This window comes from Mustelus asterias (genome assembly GCF_964213995.1).
Source record: "Mustelus asterias chromosome 26 unlocalized genomic scaffold, sMusAst1.hap1.1 SUPER_26_unloc_40, whole genome shotgun sequence".
In the NCBI taxonomy this organism is placed as follows: domain Eukaryota; kingdom Metazoa; phylum Chordata; class Chondrichthyes; order Carcharhiniformes; family Triakidae; genus Mustelus; species Mustelus asterias.
Window position 1 is genome coordinate 500,957 of NW_027590110.1, and position 15,400 is coordinate 516,356.

The following is a 15,400-nucleotide window of genomic DNA, read 5'->3' on the forward strand; positions in this document are numbered from 1 at the left end:
CGCTCCTCTATCCATTCAGGGCAAACTGGACCCTCCCTGCTCAGCTCGGGAGGTCCTGGCAGTTACTCCAGGCACATTTTCCCACCCCTCCCGTAGCCCGTGTTCCACAGAGCTCATGGAGGTGGTGAGAACATGCAGGTTCATATGTATTTTCTGTGGGTGATAGGCTGGATTTGACTCTCCATAAAGGTCACCAATCTCTCTGTGGAGGATGCTACTTGTGCTCATACCTGAGACATGGTAACACTGCTGGCCTGAGCTGCAGAGCAGCAGAACACAGGGAATTTGGTTACTGTAAGGAGAGGTAATGGCAATGTGAAAGGACAGGCAGAGCAGGGTTCTCCTGTGGCCATACCCCTCCACAACAGGTATACTGAATTGGATACTGTTGTGGGAGATGCTTTACCTGGGACAATCTGCGACAGCCGGAACTCTGATACTGAGTCTAGTTCTACAGCGCAAAAGGGTGGGATGAAGAAGAGGAGAGCAGTACTGATAGGGGACTCAATGGTCAGAGGTACGGACAGGAGGTTCTGTGGTCGGGACAGAGACTCCCGCATGGTTTGTTGCCTCCCACGTGCCAAGGTCAGCGATGTCTCTGATCGCGTGCACAGCGTTCTAAAGTGGGAAGGTGATCAGCCAGATGTCGTGGTACACATCGGTACAAATGACGTAGGAAGGAAGAGTGAGGAGGTCCTAAAGAGTGTACAAAGAGCTTGGAAGCAAGTTAAAAAGCAGGACCCCGAGGGTAGTCATCTCAGGATTGCTACCTGAGCCACATGCCAGTGAGGGCAGGAGTAGGATGCTTGGGCGGATGAATACGTAGCTGACGAACTGGTGCAGGGGGCAGGGTTTCCAATTCTTGGATCATTGGGACCTCTTCTGGGGCAGGTGGGACCTGTACAAGAGAGACGGGTTACACCTAAACTACAAGGGGACCAATATACTTGCAGGGAGATTTGCTCGTGTTATTGGGGAGCGTTTAAACGAGATTTGCAGGGGGATGGGAACCAGAGTGCCAGAGCAGATAGTGGAGCAGGGCTAAAAAGACAGGTTAGTTCAAGCAAAATCACAAATGGATGGGTTGAGTGTGGTGGAAATAATATTTTGAGGTGTTTCTATTTCAATGCCAGGAGTATTGTGGGGAAGGCAGATGAGCTGAAGGCGTGGATAGACACATGGAAATATGACATTATAGCCATCAGTGAAAATTGGCTACAGGAGGGAAAGGGCTGGCAGCTCAATGTTCCAGGGTTCCAATGTTTCAGGCAGGATAGAGGCAGAGGGATAAAAGGTTGGGGGGGGGGGGGGCGGTGGGGGGGGGGGGCGGTGGCATTGTTGGTCAGGGAAAATATTACAGCGGTACTCAGGCAGGATAAATTAGGGAGCTTGTCTACAGAGGCCCTATGGGTGGAGCTGAGAAACAGGAAAGGTATGACCACATTAATGGGGTTGTGTTATAGACCACCCAATAGTCAGCGAGAATTGGAGGAGCAAATCAGCGGAGAGATAGCTGACAACTGCAAGAAACACAAAGTTGTGAAAGTAGGGGATTTTAATTTTCCACATATAGATTGGGACTCGCATACTGTTAAAGGTTTAGACGGGGTAGAGTTTGTAAAATGTGTTCAGGAGAATTTTCTACATCAGTATATAGAGGTGCCAACTAGAGAGGATGCGATATTGGATCTCCTATTGGGAAATGAGTAAGGGCAGGTGATGGATGTGAGTGTGAGGGAACACTTTGGATCCTGTGATCATAATGCCATTAGTTTCAACCTGATCGTGGATAAGGATAGATCTGGTCCTCGGGTTGAAGTTCTGAACTGGAAAAAGGCCAAATTTGATTAAATGAGAAGGGATCTGGGAAGTGTGGATTGGCACAGGCTGTTCTCTGGTAAGGATGTAAATGGAAAGTGGGAGGCCTTCAAAGGAGAAATTTTGAGAGTGCAGAGTTTGTATGTTCCTGTCAGGATTAAAGGCAAAGTAAATCGGAAGAAGGAACCTTGGTTCTCAAGGGAGATTGTAACACTGATTAAGAGGAAGACAGAGTTGTATGAAATGTACAGGCAGCAAGGAACAGATCAGATGCTCGAGGAGTATAAAAAGTGCAAGAAGCTACTTAAGAGGGACATCAGTAGGGCTAAAAGAAGACATGTGGTTGCTTTGGCAGACAGAGTGAAGGAAAATCCAAATAGCTTCTCTCGGTATGTTAGGAGCAAAAGGATAGTGAGGGAAGCTAGTGTTGAACTTGCAGGGGCCCTGGCAGACATATTTAAAATGTCAGTTTTCACGGGGGAAAATTGCTCCTCTTGAAGACCAGAGTGGTAGACTGTGTATGGAACCAAGAGAAATTGGGGAGACACTAAATGGATTTTTTGCATCCGTATTTACTGAGGAAACGGGCATGGAGTCTACGGAAATAGGGCAAACTTGTAGGGAGGTCATGGAACCTTGACAGATTAAAGGGGAGGAGGTGCTCGCTGTCTTGAGGCAAATCAGAGTGGATAAATCCCCAGCACCAGACAGGGTATTCCCACGGACCTTGAGGGAAGCTAGTGTTGAACTTGCAGGGGCCCTGGCAGACATATTTAAAATGTCAGTTTTCACGGGGGAGGTGCCGGATGATTGGAGGGTGTTTCATGTTGTTCCATTGTTTAAAAATGGTTCCAAAAGAAATCCGGGAAATTATAGACCAGTAAGTTTGACGTGGGTGGTGGGCACGTTATTGGAAGGTATGATAAGGGATAGGACCTACAAATATTTGGAAAGACAGGGACTTATTAGGGAGAGTCAACATGGCTTTGTGCGTGGTAGGTCATGTTTGACCAATCCATTAGAGTTTTTCGAGGAGGTTACCAGGAAAGTGGATGAAGGGAAGGCGGTAGATGTTGTCTACCTGGATTTCAGCAAGGCCTTTGACAAGGTCCCTCATGGGAGGTTAGTTAGGAAGGTTCAGTCGCTAGGTATACATGGGGAGGTAGTAAATTGGATTAGACACTGGCTCAATGGATGAAGCCAGAGAGTGGTTGTGGAGGATTGCTTCTCTGAGTGGAGGCCTGTGACTAGGAGTGTGCCGCAGGGATCGGTGTTGGGTCCATTGTTGTTTGTCATCTATATCAATGAACTGGATGATAATGTGGTAAATTGGATCAGCAAGTTTGCTGATGATACAAAGATTGGAGGTGTAGTGGACAGTGAGGAAGGTTTTCAAAGCATGCAGAGGGATTTGGACCAACTCGGAAAATGGGCTGAAAAATGGCAAATGGAATTTAACGCAGACAAGTGTGAGATATTGCACATTGGAAGGACAAACCAAAGTAGAACGTACAAGGTAAATGGTAGGACTCTGAAGAGTGCAGTTGAACAGAGGGATCTGGGAATACAGGTACATAATTCCCTAAAAGTGACATCACAGGTGGATAGGGTCGTAAAGAGTGCCTTTGGTACATTGGCCTTTAGAAATCAGAGCATCGAGTTTAAAAGTTGGAGTGTTATGGTAAGGTTATATAAGGCATTGGTGAGGCCGAATTTGGAGTATTGTGTACAGTTCTGGTCACCTAGTTACAGGAAGGATGTAAATAAGGTTGAAAGAGTGCAGAGAAGGTTCACAAGGATATTGCCGGGACTTGAGAAGCTGAGTTACAGAGAGAGATTGAATAGGTTGGGACTTTATTCCCTGGAGCGTAGAAGATTGAGGGGAGATTTGATAGAGGTGTATAAGATTTTAATGGGGATTGATAGATTGAATGCAAGCAGGCTTTTTCCGCTGAGGCTAGGGGAGAAAAAAAAAACAGAGGGCATGGGTTAAGGGTGAAAGGAGAAAAGTTTAAAGGGAATATTAGAGGGAGCGGGGGGGCTTCTTCACGCAGAGAGTGGTGGGAGTGTGGAATGAGCTGCCGGATAAAGTTTTAAATGCTTTTCACACTTAACACTTAAGAAAAACTTGAACGGGTTCATGGATGAGAGGGGTGTGGAGGGATATGGTCCAAGTTAGAGGGATTAGCGGGTAAATATGTGGGGGTAGTGCCTGGGTGGGATTGTGGTCGGTGCAGACTCGATGGGCCGAATGGCCTCCTTCTGCACTGTAGGGTTTCTATGAAGTGCAGGTCAGTGGGACGAGGCAAAAAATGGTTCGGGACAGACAGGAAGGGCCATGAGGCCTGTTTCTGAGCTATAATTTTCTATGGTTCTATGATGCTATGGATTGACTCCTCCATCCTTTGTGACTAGATACACAGAGCCTTTGGCAACTCCACCAGATGTTAAAATACCTTACGCTGCAGCTCCAGTATCTGCTGCATTGTGAAAGACTCCAGTCACATTTCATCTTCCTGAAGCTGACAATGACCTGTCCCCTCGAGAGTGTGTGTGAACTCAGCTATTCCTGCCTCCATCAGCTGCTCGGGTTTGCCTGTGCTGCCAGATTGTAACCCCTTTGCGACTCGTGTGAGACAGCATCTGCTCTGGCCGATGTTATGGGGAATAATATGACAGTCCATCCTCTGACGACCCCCCCCCCCTTCATCCTCAGAGGTGCACGCGCGTCTCCCACTCATCACAGAAGTTGTTTTGTGTGAGTGAGTGAAACATGTTCGAGGGTAATGCACATTCCAACATGTCCTGCAGATTGTTCCTCATCCAGAGCTCCATATGACCAATGGTGAACACACAAGCACCAGGTTTTGGACTCAGCAGCAGAGCCTCTCCTGTGCCCATCCATTCACTCACTCACTCTCTCTGGATCCACAGCCCATCTCACCATCAGCGATTGCCCACCCAACCTCCAGGTCTCCCAGCTCCAGCACTGCATCTTCCATTGGCATAAGGATGAGACAATCCAGACATTCTCACTCTTACCTCCTTCTCTGACGCAGTGTGCCCTCCTCTACAAGCACATATATTTCCATTGTTACTCACCCATCAAAGACACACACAAGCCTATGGTGCTGCCAGACTGCCCAACATTGGACCACCAGGATGGTCAATCAGGGTCGGCAGTGCAGCAGTCATCTCTGACTGACTGGAACCCTTCACAGAGAGGCTGACATGTTCCTGAAGATTGATGCTGCTGTTTGGACATTGCCAGTATCTGGGTGGAGATGTTATTTTGACAATTTCTCTTTCATCCTTATTCACATATCAGCCTGTAAGTTTATCACTCTCCTTGTCAGGACATATCAGGTTATTGATATGTCTGATATTGAGCTGCCTGCTCTGGTCCTCGGCAGTTTCTATCCAGCCTTGCTTGGGATGATGTGACAGGTCTCCTCCTCCAGTCCTGAGGGAACAGAACCTCCCTCCAAACCGATATATCCTTGAGAATTTCCAGGGAAGTGTCAGCGAATTTGGTTTGATCTGCCTTCTGCCATTTCAGCCCTTTGTTCATTAACCAGGGCTCCCTCACTGCTCCGTTCAGAGCCTTTAAAAGTGGTGCTGGCTGCCTTTTAATCTGGTGCCAGCTTTGACTGAACGGGGCCGTCCCCTGCAGAGAGTGGTTAAGCTCTGGAATGCACAGGGTTTTGCGGGAAGGTGGGGGAATAACACTTAGCGAGCTGCTCATTCGAAGAGTCAGTGCAGACACAATGGGCCAAATGGCCTCCTTCTGCTCTGTAACATTTCTGTGATTCTGCCTCTGCTGCCTGAGTTGACGGATTCCCCTCACCTGTCAGATTCTGGCTATGTATGGAGTTGGTTCGTTCAGTTGTTTCAGTGTCTCGAGTGCGATGTAGAATGACGCTAATTTTGAGGATTTGGTCTTCGTACCGGCTGTGGGGTTCATGGAGTCCCATCTTCTCCCATTGCCCACGTTTACTAAGTTGTATCCCTGAAGCTACATGTAACTAATTGTCTCTCTCTATTGGAGAGAAATATTAATATTTCATTGAGGACTCTGACTGCTAACACTGTCCACACTGCAACATCAACAACTTCCAGTTGAAATATCGATACATGTCCAACCATTATCTTCACAGATTTGTTACGGAGCACAATGAGGCCATTTGGCCCATTGTGTCTGCACCAGCTCACCAAATTAGCATTCAGAATTTGTGTCATTCTCCAGAATTTTTCTCGAATCCATTCTCGTAGCTCATTGCCTATATTCAGAAAAACATCTAATTCCCTTTTGACTGCTTAGATTCGGCCTACCTCCACCACACTTCCCGACTGTGAATTCCAGAACCGAACCACTGGAAGTGTGAAAAAGGTTTCTCTCTCATCATCATCAACCCCACTATACACTCCATTCCTGAGCCACTGACCATTCCATGTCCGTCCCTGTGACTCTGGGTAAGGACATGGGAATCCTGTGCTCTTCTCTTTCACCATCATCCTTTTTGTCATTTAATCACTCCGGCACTTCCATTTTGTTCTTTCCTTGTCACCCGCCCATCCCCAGCTCCCTGTCACTTAAAACAATTTAATTCACTGCTAGTTCCAATTTCTAAGTTTAGCTAATTGAACTGAAACTCAATCTGTTTCTCTCTTCACAGATATTGCCTGACCTGATGAGAGTTTCCAACATATTCATTTTTCAGATTTACAGCATCAATATAATTTTGCCTTCTGTATGAACTGAAGTTGTGATTCTTGAATGTCCCGCGCTGTACATTATTATTGTTAATGATCTTATTTTTAAAAACACTGTGGATTTACTCTGATTCCTGTTATTTTTCTCTCTCTGATCTCCAGTCTGAAACGTAACAATCTCTCAGATTCTTGTGCCGAGGGCCTGGCCTCTGCTCTCAGGACAAACCGCTCACTGATAGATCTCGATCTGGGTTACAATAAACTGGGAGATTCAGGAGTGAAACTGCTGTCTACGGCTCTGAGGAATCCGGACTGTAAAATACAGAAACTGGAGTAAGTAGCAGTCTGTGTGAGATTGTGTTTATAATAACTGCATATTCAACAATATAATTTCACCACTGGTATTTGTATAAAAAACACTGCCCATTACTATTGGCGTCAGTGATGAATAAGGAAAATTGATTTTCCTCTGACTCCTGTTGCTTCTCTCTCTGATCCCTGAGCAATGGGATGTCAGTCCCACAAATCCTTATGTTGAGGGACAGGGGGAATAATGTTATGGTGCACCCTCTGAGGTCCTCTCCTCCTCCTCAGATGCACACGGCTCTCCGCGGACACAGAATCCATTGATTTGTGAAAGGGGGAGAGTGAATACATGACAGTAAATGGAGGACAGGACATGGTGGTGGAGTCTCGCTGTTGGTAACAGATGACAGTACAGTAGTGAGAGGTGAACTTAGTTCCAATGATCAAGATGCAGAATCAGTTTGGGTAGAGATAAAGAATTAGCAAAGTTAAAAGGCCACTTGTGGGAATCATTCAGAATCTCTGACAAAGTTTACAGGAAAAGTAATGGGGTCTTGTAAAAACATGCTGCAATAGTCACGGGCGATTTTAATCTCCATATACAAAGAAGAACAAAGAACCACACAACACAGTAACAGGCCCTTCAGCCCACCGAGCCTGACTCCTCATCCTTATTCAGACCCAGTACTTACTGCCCATGCGAGGTTTCTATTCCTCTGTTCGTCTCTTGTGCATGTGTCTATTAAGATAACCTTGAACATTGCTAACGTGCCTGCTTCCACCACCTCCATTGGCAGTGCATTCCAGGCACCCACCACCCTCTGTGTGAAAACGTATCCCACACATCTCCCCAAACTTTGCCGCTCTCACCTTCATCCTGAGCCCTCTTGTGGTTGAACATTCCACACTGGGAAAAAGTCTCTGACTATCCATCATGTCAATGCCTCTCTTAATTGTGTATCCTCTATCAGGTCACCTCTCAGTCTCCCTTTTTGTAGTGAAAATAATCCGTGATTATCCAACCTCTTCTCATACCTTAACCCTCCTTGATCAGGCAACATTCTGGTAAACCCTCTTTGCACTCTCTCCAAAGCCTCCACATCCATCTGATAGTGTGGCGAACAGAACTGCAAGCAATATTACAAAAGTGGCCTTATTAAAGTTTCCTACGGTTGCTACATAACATGCCATCTTTTATACTCGATGCTGCGGTCGATGAAGACAAGCATGCTGTGTGCCTTCTTGACCACCTCATCCATCTGTGTTGCCACTTTCAGGGATCTGTGCACTTGTACGCACAGATCCCTCTGTAGGTCAATGCTCTGATGGGTTCTTCCATTTACTGTATAATTCGCTTCTGAATTAGGTGTTTTGCATGAATCAGGTGGTCAAAAGTTGAATAGAAGATTAGTTCACAGAATGTATTCAAGCAATTTCCTGAAGAAGCATGTTCCAGTGCCAAACACAAAACAAGCTCTTTTGAGACATGGTGATGTGCAAATGTGTGGCGTTTCCAACAAAAATACATTCTTTTCATTTGAAAAAAACAGCAGCAGACGTGTTCCCGCCGTTGCTAATTCAAGGACGGTATTAGATGAAGCGAAGATGTGGCACCGTGGTTAGCACTGCTGCCTCACAGCGTCAGGGACCCGGATTCATTCCAGCTTTGGACGACTGTCTATGTGGAGTTCGCACGTTCCCCTTGTTTCTGTGTGGGTTTCCTCCGGGTGCTCCTGTTTCCTCCCACTGTCCACAAAATGTGCAGGTTAGGTGGCTTTGGCATGCTAAATTGCCCCTTAGTGTCCAAGATGTGTAGTTTAGGGGGATTAGCAGCATAAATATGTGGGGTTATGGGAAAATGGGCTACTGGAGATCTGTTCGTCTACATTGATACTCCAGTAATCTATAGTAAAGGAAGTGATAACAGAACACTGAGGAATTAATGGCAGGATTAGACAGGGCCAACGTGGATTTATGAAAGGCTGGAATGGTGACACAGCAGTTAGCACATCCGTATCACAGCGCCAGGGACCCAGATTCAATTCCAGCCTTGGGTGACCGTCGGTGTGGAGTTTGTACATTATTCCTGCGTCTGCCTGTGTTTCCTCTGGGTGCTCTGGTTCCCACCCAAACTCTAAAGATGTGTTGGGGAGGTGATTGGCCATGGTAAAATTGCCCTTAGTGTCCCAAGATGTGTAGGTTAGGCGGATTAGCCATAGTAAATTTGTGATGATGTGGGGAGTGGACCTTGGTAAGATACTCCGTCAGATTATCTCGATGGGCCAAATGACCTCCTCCTACACTAAGGATTCTATAGTTGCATGATTCACACACAAGCGGTTATTAAGGAAAATTGGAGCACATGGAATTGTGTGTAATATTCCAGCATGGATTGAGAACTGATTAATGGACAGAAGCAAGAAGTTGTAATAAATGGGTTATTTTTGGGTTGACAGCCTCGAACTAGTGAGGTACGGCAGGGTCTTTGGGTCTCATCTATTCACAATTTGTATCAATGTTATGGATGTGGGGATCGAATATAGTATTTCCAAATTTGCGATCAATAGAAAACTAGGTGGAAATCTGAATTGTGAGGAGGATGCAAAGATGTTTCAAGGGGATGTGGAGAGGCTCAGGGAGCGGCCAGAAATTTGCCAGGTGGACGAAAGTGCGTAAAAATGTGAGGATATCCAATTTTCCAGAAAAAAACAGAAATTAAGACAACTCCCAATTTATTTTGATATCTTGTTCATGAGGCACTCAAAGCGAAGATGAGAGCAGTTAACATAACAAATGATATGTTCCACATTATGCTAAGAGGATTTGAGTTGAGGAAAAAGATGTCTTCCTGCAATTATATGCAGCCTTTCTAAAACTACACCTGGAGTATTGTGTACAGTTTTGGTTCCTGACCGAAGGAAAGATGTACTTGGCATGTAAAGATGGTTCACTACAACAGATCGAGGGACAGATGGGTTGTCCTATGAGGAACAAAAAAAACTTTATTCTCAGGCCTTTAGAAGAATGACAGCTGATCTTATTCAAACATACACTATTTTACGGGGTTCAATAAGCCAGATGCAGAAAGGATGTTTCCCCGAGCTGGAGGGTCTGAAACCTGGGACACAGTCTGAGAATAAGGGGCAATTATTTAGGCTGAGATGAGGGGTATTTGTTTTCCATTGGAATGCTGGTGAATCTAGGAACTCTTTTCCCCAGAGAGCTGTGGGGAACAGTAATTTGGTTTGTGCAAGACTGAGCTCTATATACTTGTACTGATTAAACACAGCAAGAAATGTAGAGAAAATGCTGGAAATGGTGTTGAGGTAAAAGATCAGCCATGATCACATTGAATGTTGGAGCGGGTTTGAAGGACTGAATGGCTGAATTCTGCTCCTGTTTCTTCATGTATTTTTATTGCAATATGAATGGATAGTAAGAGTATAGAAGTTTTGCTGCAGTTTTACACAGCCTTCGTTAGAACGCAACTGGAGAAATGTGTATTGTGTTGGGCTCTTTACATAAGAAAGGATAGAATTGTCTTGGAACCAGTTCAGAGAAAGTTCACTCGGCTGATTCCTGGGATGGAGAGGTTTATTTCTGGAGAAAACTTTGAGCAGATTGGAGCAATATCTATAATGTTCAGAAGATTAAAAGATGATCGCATTGATACAAACGATATCCCGAGGGGATGAGACAGGGTGGCTGCTGAGAGGCTGATTCTTCTTGCAAGAGAGACTAGAACAAGGGGATTATTTTAAAATGTAATTGTCAGTCCCTTAAGACTGAGAGGAGGAGAAATTTATTTCTCAGATAGTCGCGAGTGAGTGGAACTCTATTCCCTGGAATCGAGTGGAGGCAGAGGCATTGAATATATTCAAAGCTGAGTTAGGAATGATTTTGGATTGAGAAGAGAATCAAGGGTTACAGAGGAGCGAGCAGAAAAATTGTCCTCATCTTCAGAGGTGCACGCCCGTCTCACGCTGACCGCAGCTGTTGTTTTGTGAGAGAGAGTGAAGAATGTTAGATGGTAATGCACATTCCAACATTCCCTGCAGACTGTTGCTACCCAGAGCTCCATGTGACCAATGGTGAACACACAATTGCCAAATTATGGACCAGAGCAGCAGATTCTCTCCTGTGCCCATCCATTCACTCACTCACTCTCTTTGGATCGACAACCCATCTCACCATCAGCGATTGCCCACCCAGCCTCCAGGTCTCCCAGCTCCAGCACTGCATCTTCCATTGGCATAAGGATGACACAATCCAGACACTGTCACTCTTGGCTCCTTCTCTGACGCTGTGTGCCTTCTTCTACGAGCACATAAATTTCCATTGTTACTCACCCAACAAAAATACACACAAGACTATGGTGCTGCCAGACTGCCCATCATGGGACCACCAGGATGGTCACTCAGTGTCGGCAGTGCAGCAGTCATCTCTGACTGGCCGGAACCCTTCACAGAGAGGCTGACATGTTCCTGAAGATTGATGCTGCTGTTTGGGCATTGCCTGTGTCTGGGTGGAGATGTTCTTTCAACAATCACTCTTTCATCCCTATTCACATATCAGCCTGTAAATTTAACGCTCACCTTGTCAGAACATATCAGGTTATTGATCCTTTTGTCTCAGTGCAGCCACGTGCTGCCTGCTCTGGCCCTCGGCAGTTTCTATCCAGCCTTGTTTCGGTTGATGTGACAGGTATCCTCCTCCAGTCCTGAGGGAACAAAACCTCCCTCCAAACCAATATATCCTTGAGAATTTCCAGGGAAGTGTCAGCGAATTGGGTTTAATCTGTCTTCTGCCATTTCAGCCCTTTGTTCATTAACCAGGGTTCCCTCACCGCTCCCTTCAGAGCATTTAAAAGTGCTGCTGGCTGCCTTTAAATCTGGTGCCAGCTTTGGCTGAATGGGGCCTTCCCCTGCAGCGAGTGGTTCAGCTCTGGAATGCACAGGGTTACGGGGAGAAGGTGGGGGAATGAAACTTTTTGAATTGCACATTTGGAGAGTCAGTGCAGACACAATGGGCCGAATGGCCTCATTCTGCTCTGTAACAACTCTGTGATTCTGCCTGTGCTGCCTGAGTGGACGGATTCCCCTAACCTGTCTGATAATAATGTGCCGGTTCTGGCTATGTGTGGAGTTGGTTCGTTCAGTTGGCTCAGTTTTCAAGTGTGATGTGGAATGATGCTAACGTTGAGTGTTTGGTCCTCGTACCGGCTGTAGGGTTCATGGAGTTCCATCTCCTCCCATTGCCCACGTTTACTAAGTTGTGTCCCTGAAGCAACATGTAACTAATTGTCTCTCTCTATTGGAGATAAATATTAATATTTCACTGAGGACTATGGCTACTAACACTGTCCACACGGCAACATCACCAACTTCCAGTTGAAATATTGATACATTTCCAACCATTATCTTCACAGAATTCTTACGGAGCACACTGACGCCATTTGGCCCATCGTGTCTGCACCAGCTCACCAAGCTCGCATTCGGAATTTGTGTCATTCTCCAGCCTTTTCCCTGTATCCTCGCTCATTGTTTATATTCAAATAATCATCTAATTCATTTTTGACTGCTTCGATTCAGCCTAACTCCACCACACGTCCCGGCTGTAATTCCAGACCCGAACCACCGGCAGTGTGAAAAAGGTTTCTCTCTCATCATCTTCAACCCCACCACACACTCCATTCCTGAGCCACTGGCCATCCCATGTCCGTCCCTGTGACTCAGAGTAAGGACATGGGAATCCTGTGCTCTCCCTTTTCTACATCATCCTTTTTGTCATTTAATGACTCCGGCACTTCTATTTTGTTATTTCCTTGTCATCCGCTCATCCCTAGATCCCTGTCACTGAAAACAATTTAATTCACTGTTATTTCCAATTTCTAAGTTTATCTAATTGAACTGAAACTAAATCTGTTTCTATCTTCACAGATATTGCCTTACCTGATGAGAGTTTCCGACATATTTTATTCATATTTCAGATTTACAGCATCAATACAATTTTGCCTTCTCTGTCAACTGAAGTTCTTGAGTGTCCCGCGCTGTACATTATTATTGTTAATGATCTTATTCTTAAGAACACTGGGGATTTATCCTGATTCCTGTTATTTTTCTCTCTCTCTGATCTCCAGTCTGAATGGTAACAATCTCACAGATTCTTGTGCCGAGGACCTGGCCTCTGCTCTCAGTACAAACCGCTCACTGATAGATCTGAATCTGGGTTACAATAAACTGGGAGATTCAGGAGTGAAATGACTGTCTGCGGCTCTGAGGAATCCGGACTGTAAAATACAGAAACTGCAGTAAGTAGCAGACTGTGTGAGATTGTGTTTATAATAACTGAATATTCAACAATATAATTTGAGCACTGGTATTTGTATAAAAACTCTGCCCATTACTGTTGGCGTCAGTTATAAATAAGGAAAATTGCTTTTCCTCTGACTCCTGTTGCTTCTCGCTCTGATCCCTGAGCAATGGGATGTCCGTCCCACAAATCCTTTTGTTGAGGGTATGGGGGAATAATGTTATGGTGCACCCTCTGAGGTTCTCTCCTCCTCCTCAGATTTGCACAGCTCTCCCCGGACACAGCATCCATTGATTTGTGAAAAGGGGGGAGAGTGAATAGATGACAGTAAATGGAGGACAGGACATGGCGGTGGAGTCTCACTGTTAGTAACAGATGTCAGTACAGTAGCGAGAGCTGAACTTAGTTGAAATGTTCAAGATGCAGAATCCGTTTGGGTAGAGATAAGAATTAGCAAAGTTAAAAGATCACGTGTGGGAATCATTTATTGACCCCTAACAATAGTCACAATCTCCGACACAGTATACAGGAAAAATAATGGGATCTTGTAAAAACATACTGCAATAAGCCCGGGAAATTTTAGTCTTCTTATACAAAGAAGAACAAAGAGCCATTCAGCACAGCAACAGGCCTTTCAGCCCACCAAGCCTGTGGCGACTCCTAATCCTTATTCAGACCCAGTACTTACTGCCCATACGCAGTTGCTATTCCTCTGTTTGTCTCTTGTCCAACTGTCTATCAAGACAGAGCCTGGACATTGGTAACATGCCTGCTTCTGCCACCTCCATTGGCAGTGCATTCCAGGCACCCACCACCCTCTGTGTGAAAACTTACCCCACACACCTCCCTCCAAATATTACTCCTCTCACCTTCATTCTGTGCCCTCTTGTAGTTGACCATTCCTCCCTGGAGAAAAGTCTCTGACTATCCACCATATTGATGCCTCTCATAATTGTTTATACATCCATCAGGTCACCCCTCAGCCTCCCTTTTTGGAGTGAAAACAATCCGTGTTTCGCCAACCTCTCCTCATAACTTCACTATCCTGGACCAGGCAATATTCTGGTAAACCTTCTTTGCACCCTGTCCAAAACATCCACCTCCTTCTGGTAGCGTGGTGAAAACAGAACTGCAAGCAATATTCAAATGTGGCCAACTAAAGTTTCATACAGTTGGAACATATCTTGCCAGCTTTCATACTCGATTCCCCGGTCGATGAAGACAAGCATGCTGCCTGCCTTCTTGACCACCTCATCCACCTGTGTTGCCACTTTCAGGGATCTGTAGACTTGTCCGCACAGATCCCTCTGTAGGTCCATGCTCCTATGGGTTCTTCCATTTACTGCCAAAATCGCTCAGATTGTCAAAAGTTGAATAGAAGATTCTTTCACAGAATGTATTCAAGCAATTTCTTGGAGAAGCACGTCCCAGTGCCAAACACAAAAGAAGCTGTTTTAGACATGGTGATGTGCAAATGTTGGCGTTTCCAACAAAAATTGATTCCTTTCATTTTAAAGACGGCAGCAGAAGTGTTCCAGCCGTTGCTAATTCAAGGACTCTGTTAGATTAAGCGAAGATGTGGCACCGGGGTTGGTACTGCTGCCTCACAGCGTCAGGGACCCGGATACATTCCAGCCTTGGGCGACTGTCTGTGAGTTTTCACGTTCTCCCAGTGTCTGTGTGGGTTTCCTCCGGCTGCTCCTGTTTCCTCCCACAGTCCAAAAAATATGTAGATTAGGTGGATTGGCCATGCTAAATTGCCCGTTACTGTCCAAGATGTGTAAGTTAGGGGATTAGCGGCGTAAATATGTGGGGTTACGGGAAACTGGGCAACTGCAGATCTATTCGTCTGACATTGATAGTACGGAAAATCCTATAATAATCTATAATAAAGGAAGAGATAACAGAACACATCGAAATTAATGGCAGGATTAGACAGGGCCAACATGGATTTATGAAAGGCTGGCATGGTGTCACAGTGGTTAGCATTGTTGCATCACAGCCAGGGGCCCGGGTTCAATTTCAGCCTTGGGTGACTGTGTGGGGAGTTTTTACATTCTGCCTTTGTCTGTTTGTTTCCTCTGGGTGCTGCGGTTTCCCCCCACGCTCCAAAGACATGCACGGTAGATGGATTGGCCATGGTAAAATTGCCCTTCTTGTCCGAAGGTGTGTAGGTTAGGGGGTTTAGCCCGAGTAAATTTGTGATATTGTGGGGTGCGGACCTTGGTATGATACTCTGTCAGAGTGTCTT